Source organism: Sparus aurata, chromosome 22 (genome assembly GCF_900880675.1).
Source record: "Sparus aurata chromosome 22, fSpaAur1.1, whole genome shotgun sequence".
NCBI lineage: Eukaryota > Metazoa > Chordata > Actinopteri > Spariformes > Sparidae > Sparus > Sparus aurata.
Window position 1 is genome coordinate 30,164,327 of NC_044208.1, and position 8,446 is coordinate 30,172,772.

The 8,446-nt window shown below is 40.9% G+C and overlaps 1 protein-coding gene across 1 annotated transcript in view; it reads left to right on the forward strand.

The window, feature by feature from the left end:
• Positions 1–8,446, forward strand: part of LOC115574089 (NACHT, LRR and PYD domains-containing protein 14-like) — a 915,401-nt gene that overhangs the window by 697,954 nt on the left and 209,001 nt on the right. The window lies entirely within an intron of this gene.

Genomic DNA, 8,446 nt, shown 5'->3' on the forward strand with positions numbered 1-8,446 from the left:
TTCCATAGATAGTCCCTAATTATCTGATTATACTGCTTAAAGATCCCGTCAGGAATTGTCATAGGAACCATCATTGATATGTAATTAAACTTAGGGGCAACTACCATTTTAATTGTATTGATTTTTCCCATAAGTGTAAGATTTAATGACTTCCATCTGTCTAGGTCATTCCTTATTTTCTGAAGCAGCGGTGTCATATTTAGATGCACAATATTACTCATGTCAGCTGTCAGTCTAATACCGAGATACTTCATCCCTGATGATATCCATTTGAATCGGAGTGCGCTAACCGCTGCTGGGTGACATCCCCTAGATGTTGGCATAACCTCTGACTTGTGCCAATTGATTTTATAGCCAGAAATTTGTGAAAACTTTTCAATTGTGTCTAGAAGAATAGGGGCTGATGAGTTCGGGTCCGCAGAAAGCCAGAGGATATCATCCGCGTACAGAAACAATTTATGTTCTTTGCCTCCTGCCTTCACTCCTGTAATTCCTGCCTCTGCCAGAGGTTCGAGGAATAAAATAAACAATAAAGGTGATAATGGATCTCCTTGCTTCGTTCCCCGTGAGAGTTGAAAAAAGGGGGACATTTGTCCATTGGTAAGGACTGATGCTCTCGGTGCTGTATAGATCAGTTTAACCCAGTTGACAAATCCCGACCCAAAACCAAAAGCTTCCAAGACATGTATTAAAAAACCCCACTCAACCCTATCAAATGCCTTCTCCGCATCAAGGGAGAAGGCAGCTACTGGGGTGCTTTCTTGACGGCTCTTCCACATAAGATGGAGCAGCCGTCTGAGGTTGTCTGAAGATGACCTCCCCTTCACAAATCCTACCTGGTCTTCATGAATAATGTATGGTAAAATATTCTCCAGTCTCATTGCCAGGACTTTAGTGAGCACTTTACAGTCCACTTTGATTAAACTAACTGGTCGGAAAATACCTGGATCCAATGGATCCTTATCTTTTTTGAGGATCAGTGATATCAAAGCCTCATTAAATGTATTTGGGAGCTGCCCCTGTGACAACGACTCTGAGTAAACTGCAGTCAAAACAGGTGCCAGTATGTCTATATGTTTTTTGTAATACTCCATTGGAAAGCCGTCTAGTCCTGGAGACTTTCCAGGTTTCATGCATCGGATGGCTGCTTTAACCTCTGACTCTGAAACAGGGGCGTCCAGCTCTCCCACTTGATCTGAGGTTATCTTGTTAAGTTTGATTTTAGAAAAACATTAATTCAGTTCGTCTATATCCGGATCTATCTCTGAAGTATAGAGTTTTGAATAAAAGGTTTGAAACACTAGATTAATTTCCTTTATACTAGTGACCACTTCTTCCTTTACATTTTTAATACCATGAATCACATAGCTGGTCTCTCTTTGCTTAAGTTGTCTGGCCAATAGCTTGCCTGATTTTTCCCCACTTTCATAAAAATTTGTTTTCAATCTGAACAGAGCGTACTCAGCCCTTTTATTATAAATCTCATTTAAATCAAATTTCAGAGCACACACTTGTTTAAGTAATGAATCACTGTAACTACTTGCTAACTGTCTTTCTTTCTCTTTTAGTTGGGATTCCACTTTCTTCAATTTTTCAGTGCTTTCCCTTTTCTTTTTACAAGAGTATGCTATTATCTTTGGATGCCTCCCACACTGTGCCCAATTTCTCTGTGGATCCAACATTAATTTCGAAGAAGCTTTTGAGGTCCTGAGACAGTACCCCATCAAATGCTGGATCTTGGTATAGAGATGTATTGAGTCTCCACCTATTTCTTTTAAGGGAATCCGTTTCCGCCGCAAAACAGAGTTCCACTGTCGCATGGTCTGTGAGAGCAATAACGCCAATCCTGCACCCCATAATAGATTCAACCATACTTTTAGAGATTAAAAAATAATCCAATCTTGAGTGGGATTTATGTTTATGAGAGTAAAAAGTGTACTCCTTTTCTCTCGGATTAGTTAATCTCCATATGTCCACTAACCCTAGGTTTTTCATAAGTAAATGTAGTGCCTGTCTGTCCTTCGGCACAGTCTTACTATAGGTTGTTCTATCTAAGATATTATCCTGGATTTGATTGAAGTCTCCTCCCATTACTGTATGTCCATCAACAATGCCCCCTAAAAATGTATTCGCTTTGTGAAAAAAATGTGCATCCTCCACATTGGGGTCATATATGTTGCATAGATTTAACTTCATTCCGTTAACTATGGCCTCCACACATATGAGTCTGCTGTCCTCATCTTTATGTTGTTTAATAATACGAAATTCAGTTTCTTATGCACCAAAATTGCTACCCCATGCTTCTTACTATTAAATGAGCTATGGAATATCTGCCCAACCCAATCTCTTTTAAGTTTAACCACCTCTGAGTCAACCAGGTGGGTCTCTTGGATAAATGCCACATCAGTCTGTTGAGATTTTAGATAACTTAAACATTTCCTCCTCTTTACCGGGTCTTTAATTCCATTGATATTCCAAGAAAGTATTCTAACATACTTAGCCATTTACCTTATTTTGTGTTTTACCTATAGGTGCCCTAACTGGTGGAAGACAGGTGAGACTACCAAGATCATAAGAGTGTTTCTGTGCTGTCAAACCCAAACCCATAATAATTACCCTTCCTGTACAGGTGCTTGAACACATTCTTAACTGATTATCACAACAAAATGAACCAACTCTGAAACAGTAACAAAACATGAACAATAGAAAAAACCCTCCCTCTGTCACTCCCCACTTCTCACTCTTCATTGAGAAGAACCCCCCCATTACTGGTCCGTGTGGCGCTTCCAAGAAATGCCCCCCAAAACCTCCCCAATCCCCTTCTGCCAACATCCTGCATTCTACACTACATGTTGATATTTGCAGCACTGTATTATCCCAGCTGTGATCTCATCAGAGACAGGCAATTAGGCCAAATGCCTTAGTTGGAAAGTAGATGGAAAAGATAAATAAATAAAAATATATAAATAAATAAAAATAAAAAAATATAAAAAATATTAATAAATGAATAAACAAAAAATAAAATAAAAAAAATAAAATGCCAGACAAGTGTTATGGAGGTCTGCCTTTCTATTAGATACAATGCATTTTAACTAAAATAAACCGCAGCCTCGACAAAATGAAGAGGCAGGGGGGAAAAGGATCAATAACTAATAAAAATAAATAAATACAACTGTGGTAAACCTCCAAGTCAGAGCCATCAGTCTATACTCAATAGCCCTCATGTCATCGTGTCCAATAAGTGTCCATACATAGTTCAAACAGAAGTCCACTGCCTTGTCTGTTTTAACAAGTGCCTACCACCTAAATCACTGGGTTGTATTTGGGACTACATATTTTGCCCACCTTTTCACATTGCCGCGGTTAGATCACTCTGGCTCCGCTTCTTTCGTGATAAGCTCCATGGCTTTACCGTGGTCCACGAAGCTCAACTTGCGACCTTTCCATGAAAAGCGTATCTCTGCTGGGTAGGCCAGTGTGAAGCGCACATCCAGCTCATGAAGCTTCTTCCTGACGTCGGAAAACTTTCGTCTCTTTTCCACCACCTCTTTGGTCATGTCAGGGAAGAACGAAATGTTGTCGCCTTGCCACTTCATCTCTCTCCTCTCCCGGTATCTCTCCCTCGCCACGTTCAGCACTCAGTCTCACTCTAGATAGCTGTGGAAGCGCATGATGATGGGTCTCGGTGGTTGACCCTCATTGGGCATTGGTGCCAAGGAGCGGTGCACTCGCTGGAGCTCGTTTTCAGCCAGTTGTACCCCCAGTACCTCGGAGATGAGCCGTCTCACATATTCCCGCGGCGCCCCACTCTCCAGTTGCTCCTTAAAGGAGTCATCACCCGGAAATCGCAATTTCTCTCGTTAAATCATGCATATTGGTGTTGGACCTCTGTTGAAACTTGCCTGAAAAGCTGGAGTTTGAAAGTGGCTTATTTTTTTCGCTTTGGCTCTTTTTCCGAACAGGAATAGCGCACAGTAGTGCGCGTTCCTAAAGCACGAGATTTTGACTCTGCTCCTGTGGTGACGTTACCACAGGAGGCTACTTGCATATGCATCGGCTCACAGCCGTCCTCAGCCAGAGTGAGCACGCCGAATCTGCTTATTTCTCTGTCATTTTCACGCCATACATCGTCACCGCCAGCATTAAAACTCAGGTCTTACATGTAAAACACGAGTGTGAAAAGTAAGACGGAAAAAAAAATAATTTACCATTCAGAGACGTCCTGCTGTAAACGTGTCTCTTCCACCGTCTCTGCCTCTTCACTCTCCCGTTCGGTTTCCGACTCCAGCTCGTACATAAATGCCTGAATTCCGTAAGGTTCGTCATTTTGCGAGCGCCATGACAGGGGGCTGTTTATGTTTTGGAGTCTGTGTGCATGCAGGCTCGCCCCCCATTCCGGCTCTGTCCTTCCTGCGGCCAATCAACTCGCACCTCATTACATATTAATACAATGCACATCCGGACCGGTCAAAACCTCGCGCATAATCTCACGTGAGAAAGTCGCGGTATGAAAAAGTGTCAGAACAAGCTCTATGTTTGATTTTTTAATTTATTTTTTTTTCTAATATGTTTTAAGAATTAATCCAAAGCGATCCAAGAGGGACTGGATATGTAAAAAACTAGGTGATGACTCCTTTAAGCCCGACCAGGCGCATGTTGAGACGCCTGTCTCTATTAGCCGCATCTTGCACTGCTCTCTGCAGGTCTTCATGTTGTTTGGCTCGCTCTTTGACTTCTTTAGACAGCCGCGCGTTCTCCGTCTCCAGATCCATGATTCGCGAGTCAGCCTGGTCAAGCCTCTCATAGATAGCAGCGACATCTGTCTTCATCTTTGCCTGAGATGATTTAACTGATTTAACGTCAGACTGCAGGTCCTTGAGAATATTGCTGACTTGAGCCATTTCCTGCATGGCCTTTTGGAGAGTTGCCTGAAGCACTGTCATCGCGTCTGTCGCGGCGGCTGGGGTGTTAGCTTCCATTGTCAAGGATGCTATCTTGTTAGCTGCAGTGCCGCTAGCCATATTAGCATAGCTAACGCCTTGTTTAGCGGACCTTGGTTTGGAGCCCGATGCCATCTCCGTTGTTTAATCACACGACTTTAAAAGTGGACTAAGTCGTTTGCACAGTACTTATCCGCAGTTTCACCCGGTTTTATTCCTCATTTAGCGAAGACTGCCGTCAAATTAGGACGAAATTGGGTGATTTCCTGGGAGAGTAATTTTCAGGCAGCCATCTCGGTCAGCGGTCACACGTGACTCCCTGTATTTCTATGTAATATAATATGCCGCCGGTGAAACAAAGTAATGCTGCTGTTGCACTGCAATTTCCCAGCTATATATATTACCCACGGTGCTACAGCGCTAGCGTTACAGCAAAGTCACAGTGATTGTGATGGATGTTTTGTTCTAAGAAAGAAACTGAATCATTTATAATGACAGAGGATATTACCGATGCATCGTTGCAGGTCGGCTGGGCTGATACACACAGCTGAAATGGATGCGTGATCTAAGACGTTTGTTGTCGTTTTCACGAGTGTAGTATGAAGAGCTAATCTAGTGGTAACGTTAGCCAGCTTTGTTGTAACAACATAAATTCATGTATTGCTGTAAACTACGTCCCGCATTACATTTCATAAATGAAATAAAATTTACATACCTGTCTAGGAGGAATCGGGCAAATTCTGGATCCGACTTGAATCCCTTCAAGCCCCGCAACTCTCTCCATCTCTGGAAGGAATCGCCAATGTTTATCCGTGTTTTAGCCATAGCTCGATCGGATTCCCTCTCGGCCTTTCGTTGGTCTTCAGTTCAAATTCTTTTTCTTTTCTTTGTCTCATTATCAGCCATGACAAAAGTTTTAGCTCGGTTAGCATAGCTGGCTAGCGTAGCAACAAAACAGCTATGCCGTATCCTGAGTGTCGTCAGTTCTGGTCTGACTGCCGTAAATCGTTTCAACAGTGGTCCGACCCGACCAAGGCCTTTCAGAGGTATAGAATTAGACTACTTAGAAATAGCGTATCTTCACACTGATGGGCTCATTTGCTGTTGTAGGTAACAGAGACACATCAGCAGAAACCAGAGACTTTTCTATATCCAGTTAAAAACTCCGTACAGGGGCTTTAATAAATGATGATATCAGATAGGCCTGTTGTTGGGGTAAGAGGTCAAGGGACCCAGTTAGGCTGCAAAAGAGAGATAATTATAGCCTACTTACAATATACTACTTAATATTTATATATAATATTTATATATAATTTTATTTTGAAAAGATCGATCCACCTAATTTCATTTTATTATGCCACATCTATACACCAAACCTGCAGTAGCCTAGGCCAGAGACCCAGAGACTTCACTCGCTTGTCTGCTACTCATTCAGAACTTAGCCAGCTACTTGCGCTATCCTGCTCTGACTCGAGTGTTTCCAGCATCAGCTCGTGGGCTAGTGCCAGCTTGCTATGTATACAGCTCTGCACGGCCACTTAATCCAATGGGAGCTAAGTGCAGTGCTAAGAGACATTGTGACAGTGCTGAGCTTCCAGACGGCTCAAATTGCAGACCTGTCTCAATAGATCATGGAATGCAGCCAAAGAGAACCCATCCCAGGAGGACCCTCAAGAAGGCAAGCAAACTCCAAGTAGTTTGTACAATGATATAAATGCAGTGGAAATGGCCACTACATGAGAGAATGCCCCAATTAGTCTCTCCCTAGCAGAGAAGACATCAGGTGGAAGCCCCACCCTTCAGAAGAGGAAAGATACAAAGAGGAGGAAGAGGAGAATGACTCCCCCATGTCAACACCCCTCTGCTCGACCCAGTCCAAGAAAATTAGAGGTGGTTGTGGGATTGAGTGAGTGTAAATGAGTATAACAAAGAGTAAAATGAATGAAAGAAGGGCTTAAATAACTAATACTGAACATTCTTATGTCCAAATTTCTCAACTTTTGTAGTGAACATGAGCAGGAAAACCTTAGTGAAAATGAAGTTCTCCTCACAGCAAAACACACTTGACTCCTCATGAGTTGTTGACAGGCCGTCCTATGCCTCCCCGCTCTGGATCTGTGGCAAATTGACTGTGACCATAGGCGTCGATCCCGCCACACATATATACACAAACACACACACAATATATTATATATATAGATATATATATATATAATATATATAGATTAGTATAGATATATATATATATAGAGATATATATTATATATATATATTATATATATATATTATATATATTATATATGAGTTATATATATATATATCTATATGTATATTATATATATCTATAGATATATATATATATATTTATATACATATATGTGTATGTATATATATATCTATATATATACATACACATATATGAAAAAGAAAAGATACCCATAAAAAGGGAAACGTCTTATGCATCTATTGCATTTATTTTATTTAATTTTCTATAAATTTAATATGCCTTGATGTGTCCAGGTTGACCCAAAGCACTTTTATGTTCCCACTTCCCAGGTACTGGATAGTTGAACATAACTCTGCACATAATTGGTTGCATACTGAAATGTGCCCAATATTTCATTTAATTTTTATGCTATTTTTTTGGTTTACATAAGACATGTTATTAATGTTCATGCACTTTAATGTGTCCAGCTCAGGGTTCTCTCCAGACGGTGGAACAGCGTCGGTTAACATAGTTAATAGCTACACTGCTACCGCTGGGTAGCAGCGGGTAAATCCATATTGTGTGTTGTAATAAAATATCGATGTTTGCCGTCAGTGTATCAATTATTTATTGCAACAGAGAGCACAACAATATATTGCAATATCGATTTTTTCCCCCACCTCTAACATACATATATATATATATATATATATATATATATATATATATATATATATGTATATATATATTTTTTTAAGGTAAGGTTAAAGACACACCTTTTTAATCAGGCTTTTAACTAATATTTTAAATTCTTATTCCATTCTTGTGTGGTTCTATCGTATTTTATGTTGTTTCTATCTTGTTTTTCAAAAAACGACTTTCATCTTAAATAATTTTATTTTTATTTATCTTCGATACTATTGCATTTTATTTATTATCTTACGTATTTTATCCTTTTAACTGTTCACTCCATTTAATTATCTTTTGTCAGGGTTTTTATCCTATCTTATGTCTTTAGTTTTTAAGGTTTAACTCCAGAGTTTCCTCAGGGGGGTCCTCCACACTGGGAGCTGTGTCTGGGTTGCTGCTGGGGGTGCTGTCCTTGGGTCCCTTTGGCCCGGCCAGCTGTTGTCTGTCAGGGTCGGGGGGCCTGGGCACTGCTGCCCCACATGGCAGCCTGTGACTCCTGCCAGGGAACTGTGCTGTTGCCCTTCCTCTTCACCATCTATACTGCAGATTTTAAGTACCGCACTGAGTCGTGTCATCTGCAGAAATTCTCTGATGACACGGCCATTGTGGG